This window comes from Notamacropus eugenii, chromosome 6 (genome assembly GCF_028372415.1).
Source record: "Notamacropus eugenii isolate mMacEug1 chromosome 6, mMacEug1.pri_v2, whole genome shotgun sequence".
NCBI classification, from domain to species: domain Eukaryota; kingdom Metazoa; phylum Chordata; class Mammalia; order Diprotodontia; family Macropodidae; genus Notamacropus; species Notamacropus eugenii.
The window spans coordinates 19244958-19268245 of NC_092877.1; the positions used below are offsets into that span (position 1 = coordinate 19244958).

Here is a 23288-nt window from a genome sequence, read left to right on the forward strand (position 1 = left end):
AGCAGGACCAGTGTTCAGGCGGTGGTTGAGGACCTCTCAGGTAATGAATAATCCAGAGCGGGGAGTGGATTTAACCACAAGAGAGATGCTTGAGGCTTTCCTCAATCTTGTCTGTCTTGTGGCTAACAGGGACCTGCAAGCATTTCTGGACTACGTAATCCCTTCTTGAAGGAGAGTGAGTGGACTCCATCATTGACCCTGGCAAGGAGTAGAGCCACGGTTTCACCCTGGAGTGTCTCTCCTAAGAAGTCCTCATTTCTTTTCTTGCTCTGGTCCAGACCAAAATGTCCCCCACTCCATCAAAGAAAAGAAAGGGACACATAGTATGAAAAAAAGTCTACCCCTTCTATGTTGACAGTTCCATGAGGAAGGAATCCTGATAGTCAGCTAGCAAGCACTTATGCTAAGAGCTGGGCATATAAAAGAGGAGCTCACAATCTAACTGGGGAAACAACATGAAAACAAGTATGTCCAAGTAAGATATAGACAGCATAAATTCAGGAACATTTCAGAGGGAAGGCTTTAAGATTAAGGGGGCTAGGGAAAGACTTCTTGTAGAAGACAAAACTTTATTTGAGACCCAAAGGAAGTTAGGAAGCAGAGATTAAAAGGGAGAGAATTTCAGCCACAGGAAATGTCAGGATTCAGGAGATGGAGTGTGTTATGCAAAGAACAACAAAGAGTTCATTCAGTGTCACTGGATTGAAGAGTATGTGGTAGGAAGAACTGGAAAAGTAGAAAGAGGATTCATTATGATGGGCTTTAAAAGCCAAATAGAGGGTCTTATATTTGATCTTGGAGATAATAGGGAGTCACTGGAATTGATTGAATGGGAGGGAGAAGGATTACATGGTCAGACCTAAGTATTTGGTCTCAGCTGAGGATGATGGACAAGAGTGGGAAGGAAATTGAGGCAGACAGATGAACCAAAAGGCTATTGTAATAGTCTAGGCATGAGGTGATAGGGACCTGTACCAGGAAGCAGCAATGTCAGAGGAAAGAGGAGATCCTACAAAGGTCAAATTAATAGTACTTGATGAGTGAATAGCTATGGGGTGATGAGAGAGACTGAAGAGTCAAGGATGACAAGGCTGTGAAAGTAGGTTTCTGGGAGGATGATGTTACCCTCAACAGTAAAAGAAAAGGAGGCTTTAGGAGAAAGATAATTAGTTCAATTTTGGACATGCTGAGTTTAAGATATCCAACTGGCAGTTGAAGAAACCAGATCATAATTCAGGAGAGAATGTTAGGGATGGACAAATAGATCAGGGAATCATCTACATAGAGATACCAGTTGAATCTATGAGAGCTAATGAGATCACCAAGTGAAATAGTATAGAAGGAGAAGAGAAATCCCAGGACAGAACATTGGGGGATAAAAATCTAGTGAAGGAGACTAAGGAGTAGTCATATGGGTAGGAGGATTACCAGAGGAGAGCAATGTCAAGAGAGAAGAGTGTATCAAGAAGAACAGGGTGATCAAAAATGTCAGAGGTCAAGAAAGATGAAGATTGTGAAAAGGCCATTAGATTTGGTCATTTAGAGATCATTGGTAACTTTTTTGGGAATAGTTTCATTTGAAAGATGAAGTTGGAACCTTAACTACAAAGTTAAGAAGAGATTCATAAGGAAGTAATTGGAGGCTCCTATTGTAGGTGGCCTTCTCAAGGTTAGTAATGAAAGGGAGAAAAGTATAGGACAATAGCTACTGGAAAGGGATGGATCAAATGAGAGTTTTTGAGGATAGGGGAGAAGTGAGCATGTTTGTGCATAGTAGGGAAACTACCAGTAGACAGGAAGAGATTGAAGACTGAGAGAGTAATCACAGAGAGGACAATCTTCTGGAGAAGACAAGATGGAGGAGGATGACTTGCACTTGCACATTGCCACTGCAATTCTGTTCTACTCATGGAGCAGAGTTCCTTCTTTGATGAGGGCATACTGTGTTGGACAGTCCTTCGCCAATGTCTCCCATGTCAAAGTTCTACAGAGAGATCTTGAGAATGTCCTTGTATCTCTTCTTCTGACCCCCATGTGAGCACTTGCCTTGTGTTAGTTCTCTTTGAGATAGTCTTTTATGCAAACATACATTTGGGCATTTGAATGATGTGGTCAGCCCATTGGAGTTGTGCTCTCTGCAGTAAAGTCTGAATGAATGCTTGGCAGTTCAACTTGAGAAAGGACCTCAGTATCCAGTATCTTTGCTTGCCAGGTGATCTTCAAAATCTTTCTAAGATAACTGAAATGGAAGTGATTCAGTTTCCTGGCATGACACTAGTATATTGTCCAGGTTTCACAGGTACACAACAATGAGGTCACACAATGGTTCTTTAGACCTTCAGTCTGGTAATCAGTCTTTTCTCCCACACTTTCTTTCAGAGCCTCCCAAACACTAAGCTAGCTCTGGCAACATGTATGTCAACCTCATCATCTGTGTGGACATCCCTGGAAAGTGTGCTGCCAAGGTAAGTGAACTTATCGACAGCTAAAAAATGTGAGATGAAGAGGAACTCTAATCCACTAGCCTCATTTTTTTTCAGTGAAATATGAGGCAAAGTTCTCACTGAGAGTGAGGCTGCAAGGAGGGAGATCTATGCAGTTGAAGGGTTTGGAAATGTTGCCATGCTTAGTGGGATGATGATGGGAGGTCTAAAAGCTGGAAGAGACCTCAAAAGTCATTTATTTCAACTCCCTCCATTTATTTTTTTAATTTTTTAAATTTTATTTCTTTTCAGTGTTCTACAATAACTACCATATAACTTAGATTTTTTCCCTCCCTCCTCCCCTTCCCCCTACCTTCCCCCTCCCTCCCCAAGATGGCATGCAATTTTATGTAGGTTCTACACATACATTCCTATTAAATACATTCTCATCATAGTCATGTTGCATAGAAGAATTAAAATGAATGGGAGAAATCATATAACAAACCAAAACGTAATACAAAAGAAAATGATCTGCTACATTCTGTGGTTGAATTCCATAGTTCTTTCTCTGGATGTGGAAGGCATTTTGCCTTAAAAGACCATTGGGAATTCTAAGTCTAAGAAAAAATCCTCATACACTGTGGTTGTTGCTGTGTACAAAGTTCTTCTGGTTTTGCTCCTTTCGCTCAGCATCAGATCATATAAGTCTTTCCAGGCCTCTCTGAAGTTTTCTTGTTCATCATTTCTTATGGCACAATAGTATTCTATTATGTTCATTTACCACAATTTATGCAGTCATTCCCCAATTGATGGGCATCTCCTTAATTTCCAGTTTTTGGCCACCACAAAGAGTGCTGTTATAAATATTTTTGTACATGTGGGACCCTTTCCCATTTTTATGATCTCTTGGGGATACAGTCCTAGAAGCGATATTGCTGGGTCAAAGGGTATGCACATTTTTGTAGTCCTTTGGACATAGTTCCAAATTGCTCTCCAGAATGGTTGGATCAGTTCACAGCTCCACCAACAATGAATTAGTGTTCCAACTCTCCTACATCTTCTCCAACGTTTTTCATCTTCCTGTTATGTCATGTTAGCCAATCTGATATGTATGATGTGATATCTCAGAGTTGTTTTGATTTGCATCTCTCTAATCAATAGTGATTTAGAGCATTTTTTCATATGCCTATAGATATCTTTAATTTCTTCCTCTGAAAACTGCCTGTTCATATCCTTTGACCGTTTATCAATTGGGGAATGACTTGTATTCTTGTACATTTGACTCAGTTCTCTATATATTTAGAGATGAGCCTTTTCTTTATCAGAGCCTCCCTCCTTTTATAGATGAAGAAACTAAGATCTTTTGGCTCTGAGAACATCTCTCTTGGAGGTTTTCTCATGATTCTTTCCACCCTCCTCCCAGCCCTTTTCTTCTGAAATTACCTTGAATCTACTCTGTAAATACCTTGTATATGCATAGATGTTTGCATGCTGTGTCGTCCATTAGAACGTGAGCTCCTTGAGGACAGGCACCATGTTTTGTTTATTTGTTTGTTTTTTTTTCATTCTTTGTATCCCTAACTTTTAGCACAGTGCCTGGTGACGTAGGGCTTCATGTATGCTCGTTGACTGAGTCAATCCACTACCATACACTGCCTTTAAGCACATAGTAGGCACCTAGTAAATATTTGTCAGATTTAATGATAATAGCATTTAATAAACATTTTAAGATTTGTGCAGAGCTTTACATAGGTTAACTCATTTGATCCTAAGAAACTAACACAGAGATACAATAAATATCTGAGACTTTGTTCAAGCTCAGGGCTTTTTTACTCCAAGTGCCTCTCTCTATCCACTGCAACACTGAAGAACTGCTCTTTGAGACACCAAGGGAAATAAATAATCATAAAAAGGGATTATAAAGGATTTATGCAAAGACAATCAATATGGTGATTAACGAATGTTTCTATTTAACAGTTATTAAATCTACTCTTGGCCAGTTACTGGGGAATACAAAAGCAACAGAATTCGCACCCAAGGTAATTACATTCTACTGAATAGCTACAAAAAAATAATGGCTAATAGCAAACATTTATATAGCATCTTAAGGCTTGCAAAGCACCCTGCAAAATGTTACCTCACTTGATCAAACAAAATATATGTAAGGTAAATGCAAAATGATTTTTTGACAGGAGCAGAATCAGGAAAGGAATTCATGGTGGAGCTGGTACTGAAATGAAGCCTTTGGGAATTCCCAGAGGCAGAGCAGAGGAGATAAAGCATTTCAGCCATGAAAGTCTATGCAGAGGGGATGGAATGGAGGGGACGGAATATCATGTATGAGTGATATTAAGCTGGCTGATTTGGCTGGACCAAAGATTGAAAAAGGGAAAGAAATGTGAAATCAGTCTGAAGAAATAGACTGGAGTCAGAATGGGAATCATTTTAAATACTAGAGAGACAGATGTTTGTTCATTTGTAGTGTATTATATTCATTAAAAGATGTTTGTATTGTGGACATCCAAAGCTTGGCCTGAGAGATTTATCCCGTTACTTTGGGAAGTAGGAAGAAATGGGAGGGTTAAGACTCTCTCTGTATGTGTGTGTGTGTGTATGTGTGTATGTATGTGTGTGTGTGTGTGTGTGTGTGTGTTTATGTGTATCTGTGGGGAGGATATTGGGGGAGGGGAGGAGGAGATAGAATAGAGTTAGAGAATAGAACCTCCCATTTCATTTCTCTCCTCAATTGCTTTTCTTAAGAAGAAATCTAATCCTGCACCAATTAGCATATTAAATGAGGATGTTGGGTACTGCATTTCATTGCTGTGTTGACAGACAGGACGGATGTCTTGTCCTTCCTGTTATAAATGCAAGCTGTCTTCAGTAGAAATGAAACCACTGATAAAAAGGAATTCAGGCCGGTACTGGGTAAGATGACATTATATGTCCTTATTTGAACGAGGTGTTAGGACGAGTTATGTAAACTGTTTAGGGAGGCTACACTGCTTTAGGGAGTTATGAAATTAATGAGGAAATTGGGCCATATTGGTTCCTAATGATTTGATTCTAGACTACGAATCATTATCAACTGATTAGCTCATTCTGTCAGTGATGATAGGAACCATATTTTGTTTCGAGAAAGGGAAAAAATGGTTCTTAGAGCAGGTTGCTGGCATAATTCCCCTTGTCTGTCCATCTGTTTCCCCTTTTCTTTGTCATTTCATTACAAATGATCATAGGGTTTAGAACTGGAAGGGACATTAGAAAAAAATCAACTTACCTAACTTCTTTGTTTGACAGATAAGGAAAAAGGACCAGAGAGAGTGATTTGCCCAATCAAATAGATAATCAATATGTCAGCTCTCAGAGCTAAAATTCTATGATTCTGCTTTGAGTTTTGGTGCTATAAATGAATGAGCAGTGTTTACCCCCTCCCTTTCTTCCATCTTCTCCCCTCCCAGTTGCAGAACTTGAGACCAAATCCTCCTGAGCTCCAGAACCTGTGGTCTGTAGCTGACTGACAATGAGGTGGAGACCATCCTTTCTATCCCAACTCTCTTCCCTATGCCTCTCTGAGTCTCAGTTTCTTCCTCTGTAAAATAAGCACCTGATGAGTTGAGATCCCTTTTTAATACTTTGAATCTATGATTCCATGATCTTAAGGCATAAGAGACAGCCAACCTCTGCTCTTAGTGAGTTCTAAGCTTTCTGGACAGCCCACTCTTATCACCAGTGGTCTCTGCCATGCTAGCCAGACTTCTAGAATCTGACACAACACCTCGCATGACCTACTCTTTCTTCTCCTCACCATGACCCATAAAGGTGGGAAGTCCACCCAATCCCCCTCTTACAACAGAGCTCAGTGAGCTGTCCTAGTGTGAAGTTGATTACTTTTGAGAACCTGACTTCCAGGCATTGATGCCCTATGTGATTTTTAGACAAATCGCTTTATTTCTTTGGGGATCAGAGAAGATAACTTGTAAGATTTCAAATTATGATCTTTCCAGATCTCAACCTTTGATCCTTTCTCTGTAAGCTTCTAAAAACTATATTGTTGTTCTCCTAAATTTTTCTCTAGCCACCCCAAGATCTGTCCAGCTCTTCCCTCCTCTGTTTCTACCCCCTTCTCCACAGATATTCCAGTGGTGTGTGTTTCTGTGGGATTTTCCCCATCAGAACTGTTGGAAGGCGAGAAGGAATGTAACTTCAAGACATTCTTAAGTTCTCTGGTGTATTATTATCAAACAGAAATGCAAGTCATTAAGGTGGGAAGGATAAAATTCATGCCTTCCAATGTGTTTGATGACAGTAGAGAAAATCATAAAGAGAAAAATGATGTTTTTTTCCCTTTTCTGGGAAGAACTGACACAGAATCAATGTAATGAAAAATTGTCATGTGAAAGCTGAATAGCCAAGGGGAAGAAGACATTTCAGAAGAGAATACATTAGCTCTCACAATCTTGTTTGAGTTTTAATCTTTGAAAAAGGAAGCTACAAACATTTTGGAGGAAAATCCAAGTGTTCTTATCTAAGCATCTCAGAAAAAAATTAAATATAGACTCTTTGGAGGCAATAAGTAGCACAAAGCACAGAGAGCCCATTAAGAGAGTGTAAGAAGGAGGGCAGTGGTTGTTTCTTATTTCTTCTAACATGATTTTTCCCTTTACCCCCACTCCCCAAAGCCTTCCACAGGGGATATGCTAGAGCTAACTCAAGTCAGCTCAAACCAAATGAGAGGTGATTTTTTTAGATTTTCAGTGTGAACATTTATACCTTGAAATTGACAGATGCTACAAATCAGGGCTTATTTTATTATTTTGTTAATTTATAGACTTAAGTGATGGAGAAAATGTTAATAATATAAAGGTACATTTTCCCCCTCAAAGAGCAAGTTATTAAACATTTACCATTTACATCATCGCCCCTACCCACACCACATAATATAGTATCATTTTTTTTAAATGACATTGAAAAGGTAGGACAGACCAATGATTTCTTCAATATAGAGACTTCCATCAGGAAACTTGATCCATGCAGTGTACATGGTCTATAACTTTTCATCTTAAAGCATTTCCTGTGGCACTGAGAGGTCAAGAACCCTGTCCAGGAATTGTGTGAATTCAGACTGACTCAGGTCAGTCCTTTGTCCACATGCCACACTTCTTTTCATGTACATAGTACCATTTTTCCAAAATTTAGAGATACTATTGTGACCGATAAAATAAAAATTAAAGTGTTGCTGAATTTGCGATGGCTTTTTGTCATCCAATATCAATTACCAGATATTAATAGTACAAATGTGGAGAGAAGGTGTGGCAAAGCGGATAGAGAACTGGTCTTTAAGTCATAGAAATCTGGGTTCAAGTCCTGCCTGACATAGATTGGACTGTTTGACTCTGGGCAAGTAAATTAACCTCTCAGTGTCTCCAGTCAACTCTGCTATATATGGCAGAGTACTTGATACATCGGTACAAGAAGAATCCTCACTGGAGCTCATAGGTATAGAGTTGGAGGAGACCTCAGAAGTCATTTAGACCAGTCCCTCTCATTTAAAAGAAAAGAAAATGAGGCACAAGAACAATTCAGGATCACAGATGGTGTATCCAAGGTGAGCTCTGAACCCAGCTCTTCTGTCTCCAGAGGCATTAGACCAATTCCTTATGTTGATAAAAATCATATTCCCAGTCCCACTATCTCTCCATTCTCAACCACTTCTCTACCACCAAACAAACCCCAAATGTGACCCAAATGGGGTCACAAAGAATTGGACACAAGTGAAGTGACTGAATAACAACAAAAGATCTCTCCTTCTCTGGAAATGTTGGTTGGTTTTGTTTTATTTTTGTTGTTCCTGCTGCTTTTCTACATAATTTACCCAGATTGTTGACACTGGAGAGGTGAGAGGTAGGGGTGGGAGGGGTGGGGGGTGTGATGCTTATGTCATGTGAAATTGTTGAAGTCAAGAGATTCTTAGAGGGTGAGAAGTATTACATCATATGGGAAGCTCCCAGTTCTTTTGGCATCAAAAAAGGTCTTGTACTCAGAAAGGTTGGGAGCTCCTGGCTTGCACCATTTCAACCCAGTCCATCTTCCATTCCATTGTATCCCTGCCAGAGGATATATCATAGCTCAGCTGCCACCCTTCCTAGCAGGATAGCATCATTAAGGATTCCATTTATCTCTTGTGTCCATTTACTCAAAATGCATACTATTAATTCACTGTTTTAAATAATCATCCGACTCTCCTCCCCACCACAGCTCCTAACCACATCCCCCCTGTAGACTTGGCTGTCAGATCACTCCTTTTTGCAAGGCCATCTACAGCTACCAGGAAAATGCAAATGACCTATTCTCCTCCAATACCCCCACCCCCTAAGCTCAAATTGAAGCAACCCTCCTTCAGCCTAGCCAAGATTCTTACGTGAGCATCATGTCACCAGAGCAACCTGATCACTGGGTGTCTCATCTAGAAGTTTGTTTCATCGTTTAAGGGAGAGACCAGCGAGGCAGGGAAAAGTGATTTTTATCCATCCCTAACAGAAATACCCCCATCAAAATGCCTCCCCACTCTGTAGAGATGTGCCCATTAAATTTAATTAAGCTTTCTTTAGGCTCACGTGTCTGGGGAGATCTATTATACACCAGGGACAAGGAATTTGCTTTGCCAGGCTTTTTTTTCTCGCTTCTTGCATCTTTCTTGTGCCTGAAAAAACACTCCTGTATGTATGTATATATATATATATGCATATATATATATATGTATGTATATATATCTTAAGGATAGTGCTAGCATTTGGTGACCAGTTAAGTAAATCTGAGTTTAAATTCTTCTGGTTTCATCCTTCATAGGGACCATTCCTAAAGACTTCTCCTCCTCTAGGACTGTTGGGTGATTTTTGTTCTGCTGTTGTCTTTCTGTATAAGGTAGCTCCTAGGATTTACTCCCCACATTGTTGACACTGGAAGGGGAGTAGGAGCATCTAGCATTCCTGTGAGGTTCATATTCAATATTTTGAAAGTCCCTGAAGTTGTTGATATAAATTAGTTTTCTACCCATAGAGCTCAAAACCCCTCCACCCCTTAGTTCCCAGGATTATAGGATCAGAGATTTTGCAATAGAGGGGACCCTAGAGGTCTAGAAGGGGAAGCTGAGGCATCTAGAGACAAGCAGTTAAAATCATGGAACCTTTCCATTTTAACACAAACTTTCTTGGGATATTATCCTTAGCAGTGAGATCTCTGGGTCAAGGGGTATGGATGTGTTAGTCACTTCCTTGACATAATTCCAAATTTCTTCCAAAATATTTAGATCATTTTACAATTTCACCAATAATACATTTGCATGCCTGCCTTTCTGCAACCACTCCAGCAATGACTATCTTTTGTCATCTTTGCCAATTTGAACAGAGTGAAATGAAATCTTAGAGTGGTTTTGATCACATACACACATAAACAGAGAGTACAGGCTGTATTGAATCAGAAGAGATGATATCCATAAAAAAAAGATATAAAAATTAAGGGGTGAGGGAGGAAAATACTGGGAGGAGAAAGGAAGAAATGGAATGGGGCAGACTATAACTCATAAAAGAGATAAAGAAAAATCTTGTTCAATGGAGAAGAAAAGGGAGAAGGGGAGAGAGGAAAAGTGAAAGTACTGTCTCCACATATGGCTTAAGGAGGGAATAACATGCTCACTAAATTTGGTATGAAAATCAATCTTATACTACAGGAAAGTAGGGTAGGAAGTGACAAGTGGAGTGAGGGCAATGATAGAAGGGAGGGCAAATAGGAGAAGGGAGTAACTAGAAATGAACACTTTTGGGAAAGGACAAGGTCAAATGAGGGAATAAAAAAATAAGAGGGGATAGAGTAGGACAGAGGACAAAATAGTTAGTATTACACAGCATGAGTATTATGGAAGTCTTTTGCAAAATGACACATGTACAGTCTGTATTTAATTGCTTGCCTTCTCAGTGGGGATGGGGAGGGAGGGAAAGAAGGTGGAATTCAAAGTATTAGAAATGAATGTTGAGAATTATTATTGTATACAACTGGGAAATAAGAAACACAAGTAATGGGGTATAGAAATTTATCTTGCCCTACAAGAAAAGAGAGAAGATGGGGATAAGGGAAGGGTGAAGTGTGATAGAAGGGGAAGCTCTTTGAGGGAAGGGGCAATCAGAATGCAAGGTATTAGGAAGTGGGGGAGGGGAGAGATGGGGAGAAAAATTGGATATGTTACAAAGTGATGTAAAAGCAATTAGTATTAAAACAATAGACTGAATTAATTACTGAGACCAAATCAGAGACATCTTTAGTTTGGGAAAATGAATTTTAGTCTAAGTCTCCTAGAGGCAGGTAACTTCAGGTAAAATTTGTCATTGTTGGAAAAGTTAAGGTTTTAATGGTAAATTTGATTTTATGATTGTTATTTAAGCAGGAACTAGAACAGGTATAGAAAAACATGTAAGCCACTTAAGACTTGCCTCAAAAGATGTTCCTTAGCCAATGTGAAATTCTTTTTATTTTTAAAAATTCAGTTATCTAACTTTTCAACATTCATTTCCATAAAATTTTGGGTTCCAAATTCTCTCCCCATTTCTCCCCTCCCCTGCCCCAAAACACCAAGCATTCTAATTTCCCCTTTTACCAATCTGCTCTCTCTTCTAACATCCCTCCCTTCCCTTATCCCCATCTTCTCTTTTGTCCTGTAGGGCAAGATAACTTTCTATACCCCATTACCTGTATTTCTTATTTCCTAGTTGCAAGAACAATACTCAACAGTTGTTCCTAAAACTTTGCGTTCCAACTTCTCTTCATCCCTCCTTCCCAACCCATTCCCTTTGGGAAGGTAAGCAATACAATATAAGCCAAATCTTTGTAGTTTTTCAAGTGACTTCCATAATAGTCGTGCTGTGTAAGACTAACTATATTTCCCTCCATCATATCCTACCCCCCATTGCTTCTATTCTATCTTTTGATCCTACCCCTCACCCTGCTTATCCCCTTCTCCCCCACTATCCTGTATTGTAAGATAGGCTTTCATACCAAAATGAGTGTGCATTTTATGCCTTCCTTTAGCTGAATGTGATGAGAGTAAGCTTCATGTTTTTTCTCTCCCCTCCCCTCTTTATCCCTCCACTAAAAAGTCTTTTGCTTGCCTCTTTTATGAGAGATAATTTGCCCCATTCCATTTCTCCCTTTCTCCTCCCAATATATTTCTCTCTCACTGCTTAATTTCATTATTTTAAGATATGATCCCATCTTATTCAATTCACCCGGTGCTCTGTGTGTGTGTGTGTGTCTGTGTGTGTGTGTATGTGTGTAATCCCACCAACTACCCAGATACTGAAAAAAGTTTCAAGAATTACAACTACTGTCTTTCCATGTAGGAATGTAAACAGTTCAACTTTAGGAAGTCCCTTATGACTTCTCTTTGCTGTTTACCTTTCCATGCTTCCCTTCATTCTTGTGTTTGAAAGTCAAATTTTCTTTTCAGCTCTGGTCTTTTCATCAAGAATGCTTGAAAGTCCTCTATTTCATTGAAAGACCATTTTTTTCCCCTGAAGTATTATACTCAGTTTTGCTGGGTAGGTGATTTTTGGTTTTAGTCCTAGTTCCTTTGACTTCTGGAATATCATATTCCATGCCCTTCGATCCCTTAATGTAGAAGCTGCTAGATCTTGTGTTATCCTGATTGTATTTCCACAATACTTGAGTTGTTTCTTTCTAGCTGCTTGCAATATTTTCTCCTTGACCTGGGAACTCTGGAATTTGGCCACAATGTTCTTAGGAGTTTCTCTTTTTGGATCTCTGTCAGGCGGTGTTCTGTGTATTCCTTGAATACTTATTTTGCCCTCTGGTTCTAGAATATCAGGGCAGTTTTCCTTGATAATTTCATGAAAGATGATGTCTAGGCTCTTTTTTTGATCATGGCTTTCAGGTAGTCCCATAATTTTTAAATTGTCTCTTCTGGATCTATTTTCCAGGTCAGTTGTTTTTCCAATGAGATATTTCACATTATCTTCCATTTTTTCATTCTTTTGGTTTTGTTTTGTGATTTCTTGGTTTCTCACAAAGTCATTGGCCTCCATATGCTCCATTCTAATTTTTAAAGAGCTGTTTTCTCCAGTGAGCTTTTGAACCTCCTTTTCCATTTGGCTAATTCTGCTTTTGAAAGCATTCTTCTCCTCATTGGCTTTTTGAACCTCTTTTGCCAATTGAGTTAGCCTATTTTTAAAGGTGTTATTTTCTCCAGCATTTTTTTGAGTCTCCTTTAGCAAGGTGTTGACCTGCTTTTCATGCTTTTCTTGCATCTCTCTCATTTCTCTTCCAAGTTTTTCCTCCACCTCTCTAACCTGATTTTCAAAATCCTTTTTGAGCTCTTCCATGGCCTGAGACCATTGAATATTTATTTTGGTTGTTTGGGATATAGAAGCCTTGACTCTTATGTCTTTCCCTAATGGTAAGCATTGTTCTTCCTCATCTGAAAGGATGGGAGAAGATTTCTGTTTATCAAGAAAGTAACCTTCTACAGTCTTATTTTTTCCCCTTTTTTGGGCATTTTTCCCAACCAGTTACTTGACTTTTGGGTCCTTTGTCAAGAGTAGGATACACTCTGGGAATCTGTGATATCTCAGTTCCTCCAAGGTGGCACGATCAAGCTTGTACTGGTCTGACACAGAGAGGGATTTTTGTGCCCAGAATCTTAGCAGTTACTTCTCCACAGCCACCAGGCCTCCAGTTCCTCCAAGTCAGCACTGGGGGCTAATTTTCAGATAAGCTGGATGTGCAGGACCTCCATTCAGTGTGAGACAAAGACCAGCTCATCCAGGGCCTCCACACAGGGCTGAGGTAAGACTCAGCTCTTCAGTGCCCCCAGGAGTTTTTACGCTCCAACAATGGAGTGGTCTGTATAGGCTGCTGTGCAGCCTCTGTGGCCACTGCCTGCTGTGAGAGCTATGGGAAGGCCCTTCTCCCTTCCTGGTCAGCTGAAAAAACCCTGTCACTGACCTTTAGCACCTGTGGGTTGAGGGATTTGGGAACCGCTGCTACTGGGACTGGAGATTCCGCGACTGGAGATTCTGCCCCTAGGGCTATTCACAAGCTGCACTGTGGCCAAGGCTGGGCTGGGCTCCTCTCCACATCTGGTGCAACCCACATTTCCTGTGGGCCTTTCAGGTCACCCTGGGCTGGAAATCTCTTCCACCCTGTTGTTCTCCACTTCTGCTGCTCCAAAATTTGTTGAGAGTCCCTCTCTACAGGTATTTTATGAGCTATGTGGGGAGAACCTGCTAAATGTGTGTCTTTCTACTCTGCCATCTTGGTTCCACCCCCAGTCACTGTGAAATTATAGTCATATCTGAAACTTGGTTATTGGAACTTGCTATTTTAAGATTCTATGGGACTATTAACTGACTGTTCTTCGGAGTCTAACTCCAGGTATGGATAGCAACAAAGGCAGTCTAAGCCTCCAATCCATGATGCCAGTAAGCCTGTGAGATGCTGGTAGGAATTAAAAAAGGTGATCTCATGGGAAGAGTGGCTGTTCATCCTGGGCTGAGGTAGGATTTTCCTGACTCAATTTCCTCACTGACACCTAGCAGACTTTAAGTCTCACTGAATGCAAGTTGACAATCTGCTTCTGCTGGGAACTGACACGAAGTTGGGGAGATATTGTTTCCCTGCAATGTCCCTACTCTTAGTGGCAATTTCCTGTAGTCAAAAGCTTAATACCATATCTATTAAATTATAGATTGTTGGTAGGGGAACATCCGAGGTTAAGTCTAAAATTAAGCTATTAGGCTTAGGACTTTACACCAACAACAATAAGTTAGGGTCCTTTAATTCTTAGTAATAGTGTGGAGATAATTACGTCAAGGGCTTATGAAGTTAGCATATAGAGTTATTATTTGTGTCTCAGTTGGTTAGTGTTAAAAAAAAATCTGTTTGTGGTCTACATTGTAAATGTTTTAAAAGAGGTATCACCTGACCAAAAACTGGAATTGTTTTATGTGATATGAACTGTGTTAAAAATGAAAAATGAAAAAAATAAAAAGAGTAATTAATCAATTGATTCATGCAAGCATTTGCAATTGCTTTCTCCCACTGCCCCTCTCACTGAACAGTTTTAAAAAGAAAAAGAAAACTCTCATAAGAAATGTGCAGAGTCTTGCAAAACAAATTCCCCTGTTGGCCAAGTTCAAAAATGTATGTCTTGTTCTGCATTTTAAATCTATCACCCCCCTGGCAGGAGGATATCTATCATGTTTCCTCATCAGTTCTCTTGACATTTTACTGATCAGTGTTTGAAAGTTTTTCAAAGTTGTTTTTCTTTATAATATTCTCACTGTACAAATGATCTTCTAGTCATTTACCCTCTCCTTTTCCTTTTTTCATTCCATCATTTCTTACCACCATATAATATTCATATGCTATAACCTGTTTATTCATTCTCCAATGGACTTCTGACTACTAATATAAATAATTTTGTATATGTGGATCATTTTCCTCTTTCTTTGATCTCTTTGGGATACAGGTCTAGTAGTGGCATAGTTCAAAGGGTAGAAAAAGTCTAGGGACTTTAGGGGCATAATTCCAGATTGTTTTTCAGAATGACTGGACCAGTTCTAGTAATAGTTCATTGCTGGACCTCTTTTCCCTTCCAACATTTGTTATGTTTTGTGGGTGTGAGATAGAATATCCAAGTTGCTTTAATCTGAAATCCTCTAGTTGTTAGTGATTGGGAGCATTTTCTTCTATCGTTGTTGATAGATTGGGTTTCTTCCTTTGAAAACTTTCTGCTCATATTCTTTGACTATTTCTCTACTGGTAAATGGCTATTAGTCTTGCAAATTTGAATCCTTATATGTCATGGATAAGAGAATTTTATCAGAAAAAACGTATTGTAACAATTCCCCCTCACCTTTGATGCCTGTTTCCCTTCTAACTTTAACTGCATTCATTTTGAGCAAAAATTTTTAAAATTTTATGAGATCAAAGTCATCATTTTATTTTCTGTGATTCTCTCTGTCCCTTGTCTCATCATAAACCTTTCTTTGCCCATTCATAGATCTGAAAACTATTGTCTTTCTTGGGGGGCTAACATTCTAAGAAGAAAATACAATATCCATAGGGAAAGAGTGGCCAGAGAGGGGCACATAGGTCCAGAAAGTTACAGGGATTGTGAGCAGGACCATAGGGAGTAATGAATGGCACAGTTGGTTTGGTCATGGTTGAGAACTGGAAAACTGGAGTGGGGTGGGCTAGTCCCAGCAAAGGTACACATGTGACTTCGAGGCAGCTGGAAAGAAGGTGGCCAGGGTGCAGGGAGTGAAGCAAAGCATGACTGGGGATTGCTTGAAATATATCTATCAGGACAACAGGGTTTCAGGCAGGAATTCTGGATAGGAAAAGGTTAAACCTCCTAGGGCTTGGTCTCAGGTCCTGGTCTCCTGCAAGGCACCAGGGGGAGAAAATACACAAGTGATCTAGGTTATAAAGGTTTGGATAAGCTATGGTCTAGAATGGAAAACAGTACCACATCAGTGAGATTACAAATCCACCCAAGAATGGAAGTAGAAATCATAACATCCAGGCCTAGTACAGTTCCTGGTACCTAGTAGGCAACCAGCTCTTGATGTCATTGGTTTGTTAGCATTTGTTTAGTAGGCTTGAAAATTACCCAGATAGCTCTGGACAGAAATCTCGAACTCAATGATAAGTTACACGTTTTCACAATTCAAGTCATCTACTGATTATGAGCCAAAAGAACATTCCACTTGGAATCTGATGAACTCAGATTGTTATAATAATATAGGATCTCTGTGTGTGTGTTCATCCTTCATTGCCAAAGAAGACCATGCCATCAGAGAAATAATGACATGACTTGCACTTGACTTTGTTTTGAGTGAGGGAGGGCTGTGCAGGTCACCAGCCTCACTTCTCCTCCAGAGCCAGCTGAATCCAGTAACCAGATATTCATCAGGATGACTGGAGATGATCCAGGATGAGGCAATTGGGGTTAAATGACTTGCCCAAAGTCACACAGCTAGTGAGTGTCAAGTGTCTAAGGTGAGATTTGAACTCAGGTCCTCCTGACTCCTGCCCTGATGCTCTATCCACGTAGCTGCCCCAACATAGGATGTAGAAGGGCCTGGAAGGAACCTCAGAGATCACCTAAACCAAGTCCGTTTCTTTTTACAGGCTAGGAAACTGAGACCCAGAGAAATTAAGTGACTTATCCAAGGTTACATAGATAGTAAGAGCAGAGCCAGGATTCATTCACAACTAGCTCCTTCTGTGCCAAATCCAGGGTTCTTCCCACTGCACTGACTTGCCTCTAAGCATCATCATTTCCTATCTGACCTTGAGTGAGTTTTAGTTTCTTTATTTAAAAATTAAGGAGGACAATGTTTATACTACCAACCTCATAGGTACTGTTGTGAATCTCTAACGAGATAATATTTGTAAAGCACTTAGCCTATCATGTAGTGAGTGCTATGTAAATGCCAACTATTGTTATTATTAAGAATAATTGATATCATTAATATAGCCTATTAACATTGATTCATTATTACATGCATTATATATATAAAAGCACTTTTAATACTGCTGAACGTTACAGAAATGTTAAGGATGTGTGAGCAGGAGAGGAGGAAGACTGGTCATATGGCTAGAGCAAGAGATGACAGAGACCTAGTTCTAGTGCTGTTACATCCTTGTACACATTCTTTGCCTTCAGTGTGTAGAATCCCTAACTTCTTTCAGAGCACAGCTACTGTTCCACTGCCTCCAGGAAGTCTTTCCTGACCCACCCCACCCCGCCATCCCAGTTGTTAGTGTTTACTCCTCCTTGAAATTACTTCGTATAATTTTGTATGTATTTTGTATCTATTTACCTGAATATATGTTGTATTCCCTTGTCCCCGCCCCCAATAGACTATAAGTTCTCAAGAACAGGGACTGTTTCGTTTTTATATCTCTATCTCCAGTGCCTAACACTAATAGGCATTTAATAAATGTCTTATTGAACTGAATTGCATTGGTATACATAAAATAGTAAAAGAGACCGAGGGAATATATTCCGTAGCTTATCTATGGATTTACACATCATGTAGAGCTGCGGTCTTGTGATCTATATAAAGAGCAAACAGGGTGAGAAGTTATCCGTTGTCTGTGTTCTGTTTTGGTGGAGAGGAAATTACCTCCAGGACCAAATGCAAATTTCTCCGCTTGATTTTTAAAGCCTTCCACAACCTCAATTTGCCTTTCCAGCCTTATTGTGTATTATGCATGTATATACGCATTGCAGCGCAGTCAAACTGGCTGTGCTTGTTCTTCAAATGTAGCACTGCATTTCCCATCTCCAGGACTTTACCCTGGCTGTTCCTTATGCCTAGAATGCATTTGCACTTTACCTCCATCTCATTTTCCCTATTTTCAATACAGTTCAAGTGCTGCTTTTTCTGATTGCCCCCTCCACCCTGCCTCCCTTTAATTTAATGCCTTCACACCAAACTCAATTTGTATCTATGTTGTATATCCCTATATTTTGTCCTTTTTGGATCCCCAGCTCCTGGCACAAAGCCTGACACGTAGCAGGCTCTTAGCAAATGCTTGTTGATTGACTGCCACACATTAGTTATATCACAGACCCACTGAAATAAGTAAACCTTATTATTGAAGTTTTATTAGTTATATTAGTAATAGTTTCATGGTTATTAGTATATGTACTTAGTTATATCTCAAAAGCCTTAGGGCAATTTTGTTATTCTGAGACTTTGGGGACACCCTGTGTAAAATGCTTTGCACAAATCAATGATACTATAATTAGGCACAATGAATAGAGCACCTGTCCTAAAGTCAGGAAGATCTGAGTTCAAATCCAGCCTCAGAAATTTACCATCTGTGTGACCTTGGACAAGTCACTTAGCCTCTGTTTGTCTCAGTCACCCCAAATATAAAATGAGGAAAACAGCACTTACCTCACAGGGTTTGTTGTGAGGATCAAATGAAATAATAGTTGTAAGGTATTTAGCACAGTACCTAGCACAGAGTGGGTGCTAAATAAATGTTAGTTATTATTATAAGCATCAAGGTACCCAAATAAAAGATAAGTTAATCATTTCTTCTCTCAAATAGGAGATTATTTAGAAGCTATTTAGCTAATATTTCCTATTTAGCCAAATTAAAATAAAAATTGTTTTATACTCATCTATTGGGGTTGAAAAGAGAAAACATAAATTTAGCCCAAAGCAATTAAAACAAAAAATAACATTCAGTGCTTCCTACAAGTTGTAGCTTATTCCAGGCAGATCATTTTTCCCCCATGTGAATTCATTTGTGAAAAGGATTTTGCCTGCTCCATTAAAAACTATCCCAGGCTTGTAATAAGTAAATGTCAGAGAACAACAGGCCTCATGGCTTTTGGACTGCAGCAGTTATTTGAACAAGGTACAAAATTAATTGTCATGGCCACGATTATAAAGATAAGTGAGCTAGTTCTTGAGATCACCCAAGACTTTTTCAGGGATGTTAACTTTTTTTCAGGTCATAAGAGTCAACATCCAGTCAGTCACAAGCATTTATTCAGAACTTATTATATTTCAAGCACTGGGTTAAGTGTTGGGGATGCAAAAAAAGGCAAAGATGTAATCTCTACCCTCAAGAAGCTCATATTTGAATGAAACCTCGACATGTAAACAGACTGTGAGAGTAGACAGTTTTTTGCCTTTCTTTGTATCCCTGGCACTTGGCATAGTGCCTAACCCATAATAGGGGTTTAATTAATGCTAGTTGTCTGATTTAATGACCCAAAACTATATATAGGGTAGACATAAGGTAACCTCAGCTGAGAAGAAACTAGGGAGGGGAGAAAGCTGGAGGGAATGGGCTGAGAAAGACTTGCTGTGGAAGGTAACTGTTTGAGCTGTCTTGGGGAAATTAAAAAGGAGAGGTGAAGGGGCAGAGAGTTCCATCAGAGGATCATTAGTCACTTACAGATGAATTTACACTTGCAACAAATACGATTGAGGAAATGATGGGGAAGAAGGAGCAGGTTAGAATTTTTGGACCTCTTTTGCCGTTTGGGTTAGTCTATTTTTAAAGGTGTTATTTTCTTCAGCATTTCTTTGAATCTCCTTTAACAAGCTGTTGACTTGCTTTTCATGATTTTCTTGCATCATTCTAATTTCTCTTGCCAATTTTTCCTCCATCCTTTCAGTTGAGGAAGAGCAAAGTATACCATCAGAGGAAGATATCAAAGTCCAGACTTCTACATCCAAAACTTTCAAAAAATATGCAATAGTCTCAGGCCATGGAAGAGCTCAAAAAGGATTTTGACAATCAAGCTAGAGAAGTGGAAGAAAAATTGGGAAGAGAAATGAGAGCAATGCATGAAAATCATGAAGAGAAATATGTTTTAAAAAGCAGAACTGGTCACATGGAAAAGGAGGTTCAAAAGCTCATTGAAGAAAATAGTTCTTTAAAAATTAGAATGGAGTAGATGGAAGCTAATGATTTTATGAGAAACCAAGAAATTACAAAACAAAACGAAAAGAATGAAAAAAATAGAAAACAACGTGAAACATCTCATTGGAAAATAGATCCAGGAGAGATAATTTAAAAACTATTGGTCTACCTGAAAACCATGAACAAAAAAAGAACCTAGATATCATCTTCCAAGACATTAGGATGGAAAACTGCCCTGATTTTCTAGAACCAGAGGGTAAAAAAATGGAAAGAATTCACCAATCACCTCCTGAAAGACATTCCAAAAGGAAAATTCCTAGGAATATTGTACCCAAATTCCAGAGTTCCCAGGACAAGGAGGAAATATTACAAGCCGCCAGAAAGAAACAATTCAAGTATTGTGGAAATACAATCAGGATAACACAGGATTTAGCAGCTTCTACTCTAAGGGATCTAAGGGCTTGGAATATGATATTCCAGAGGTCAAAGAAGATAGGGTTAAAACCAAGAATCACCTGCTTAGCAGAACTGAGTATAACACTTCAGGGAAGAAAATAGAATTTCAATGAAATAGAGGACTTTCCAGCATTCTTGTTGAAAAGACGAGAGCTGAATAGAAAATTTGACTTTCAAATACAAGAATCAAGAGAAACGTGAAAAGGTAAACAGGAAAGAGAAGCCTTAAGGAACTCATTAAAGTTGAACTGTTTACATTTCTACACGGAAAGATGTTATTTGTAACTCATGAGACCTTTTTCAGTATTAGTTAGAGGGAATATATATGTAGGCATGTATGGGTATGTATATATGTATGTGTGTATTATATATGTGTAGATATATATCTATATATGTACATGGGTGTTATGTATATATATATGGATATGTATAGATATATGTGTGTATATGTATATATGTGTATGTATGTATGTGTATATACATATGTACGTGTATGCATATAGATATACACATAGACAGAAGGCATAGGGTGAACTGAATATGAAGGGAGAATACCTAAAAAAATAAAATTTGCTGTTGAATAGAATGTACTAGGAGTAAGAGAAATGGAGAGGTAGAATGTAGCAAATCATCTCACATAAAAGAGGGAAGAAACTTTTACAATGGAGGGAAAGAGGGGGGAGATGAAAGGAAATAAGTGATCCTTACTCTCATGGGATTTGACTTAAGGAGGAATAACACACACTAAATTGAATATAGAAATCTATTTTACCCTACAGGAATGCAAGGAGGAAGGGGATAGTAGAGGGAAGATAATAGAAGGGATAGTAAATTGGGGAAAGGGATAATCAGAAGCAAACACTGTTGTGGGAGGACAGGTCAAAGGAGAAAATGAAATAAATGAAGGGCAAGGTAGGACAGAAGAAAATATGGTTAGTCTTTTACATCATAAATATTATGGAAGTGCTTTGCATTGTTGTACATGTATGACCTATATTGAATTGCTTGTTTTCTCATTGAGGGTGGGTGTGGAAGGACAGAGAGAATATGGAACTCAAAGCTTTAAGAATGAATGTTAAAAATTATTTTAGCATGCAACTGGAAATTAAGATATATAGACAATGGAGTATAGAAATGTATTTTGCCCTTTAGGAAGATAGAGGGGAAGGGGGATGGAAGAAGGGTGTGTAGTAGAAGGGAGGACAGACTGGAGGAAGAGGCAGATGGGGTGCATGCTGTCCTGGTGTGGGGGTGGGGAAAGATGGGGAGAAAATTTTGAATTCAAATTCTTGTGGAAAACTGAAAAATAAATAAATTATTTTTAAAAAAGAAACCAAGAGAGGAGACTTTTGGAAGAGAGCTCCTCACTTGTCCTCAATAAGTTCATCAAGCCTAGATGAACTACATTTCAGGGCAGTAAAAGAAATTACAGTTCTGAGCCTCTTCAGTGATCTCTGCAAAATCATGGAGAATGAGAGAGGTACTACAGGCCTGGAGGATGGGCCAGTATGGTTCCAGTCTTCAAAATGCAGAAGAATTCTTCATGACTCCATCACTGGTCATGCAGTTGACTTTAATTCGTGGTCAAAAATATTTTTAATTTTTATTTGTAGCTTTCATTGTTACATTGTTTTTATTTCTAAATATCCCTCTCCCCTCCCAAAATATATTATTAATTAATAATAATCAGTGATAATATAATTTATTATTACCTAGAAATGGAATTAGCAATTACGAAAAGCCTGAATGGTTTCTTTGAGGGCAGATTGTGCCAGCTAAACCCCATTTCTTTTAGAATGCATAAAGCTCAGCTCTGAGTGCTACATTTTGGGAAGGACATCAACAATCTGGAGCCATACAGAGAATAGCAACCAGGACTATATAGAACCTTGTAGTCATGTCATTCATGGGTTGGTTGAAGGAACCAGAGATTTTCATCCTGAGAGAAGGAACAATAGTGGAGAGGGGTCATGTTAGCTGTTTTCAGTTGTTTTAGTATTAGAGTTTGAAGAAGTCATTTAGTATAACCCTTTCAACACACAGATTTGGAAAATGAGACCCAGGCAGATGAAATTAGTTTTTCCAATGTCAAACAGTTACTAAGTGGTAGAAGTGGGATGTAAATACATACTATGTGACTCCAAATCCAGAGTTCTTTCTAAATATTAGATTTGTTTTTCTTGGTTCCAGAAAGAAGACAGCATAGGCTAGTGGGAAAGGGACTTGACTTTAGTAAGGGATTAGTAAACTCATAGATCAAGGGAATTCTTTGGATATAGTTTACTGCAGTTACAGCCAAGCATTTGACAAAGTCTCTCTTGTGGAAATATATAGATTAAACAATAATGCCATCGGATGGATTTAGCATTGGCTGGATGGGTGGAACCAAAGAGGAACCAAGAATGGTTTGATATCATTCTGGAAGGAGGTTTCCTTTCAAGTGCCCAGGGATCTACATTCTAGATCAATGCTGTAATGTTGTTATTGTTCAGTTATTTCAGTTGTGTTCAACTCTTTGTGAAATCATTTGGGATTTTCTTGGCAAAGATATGAGTGGTTTGCTACTTCCTTCTCCAGCTCATTTTACAGATGAGGAAACTGAGGCAAATGGAGTTAAGTAACTTGCCAGGGTCACACAGCTAGTAAGTGTCTGAGGTCAGATTAGAACTCAGGAAGATGAGTCTTCCTAACTTCAGATGTTAGTGCTCTATCTGCTGTGCCACTTAGCAGTCCCAATGCTATAATAGCCCTGTGGTAGTTTACTTTTTTATTTAAGCTTCATATAAAGGCATAAAAGGCATATTTATCAAATTTGCCCACTATACAAGCAGGATGGGATAGGTAATAGTAGTTGACAGAATTAGCACCCCAAAATATCTTGACACGCTAGATCCTTGGGCTGGATCTAACAGAATGAAATATAATTGAATGGTAAGT

General features: G+C 39.0%; 1 long non-coding RNA gene across 1 annotated transcript; it reads left to right on the plus strand.

The window, feature by feature from the left end:
* Positions 1-2384: 2384 nt before the first annotated feature.
* LOC140510510 (uncharacterized) lies at positions 2385-20612 on the plus strand. The gene is made up of 3 exons (XR_011969260.1): positions 2385-2465; positions 4401-4462; positions 19648-20612. It is a non-coding gene; the product is annotated as an uncharacterized lncRNA (long non-coding RNA).
* Positions 20613-23288: the final 2676 nt, after the last annotated feature.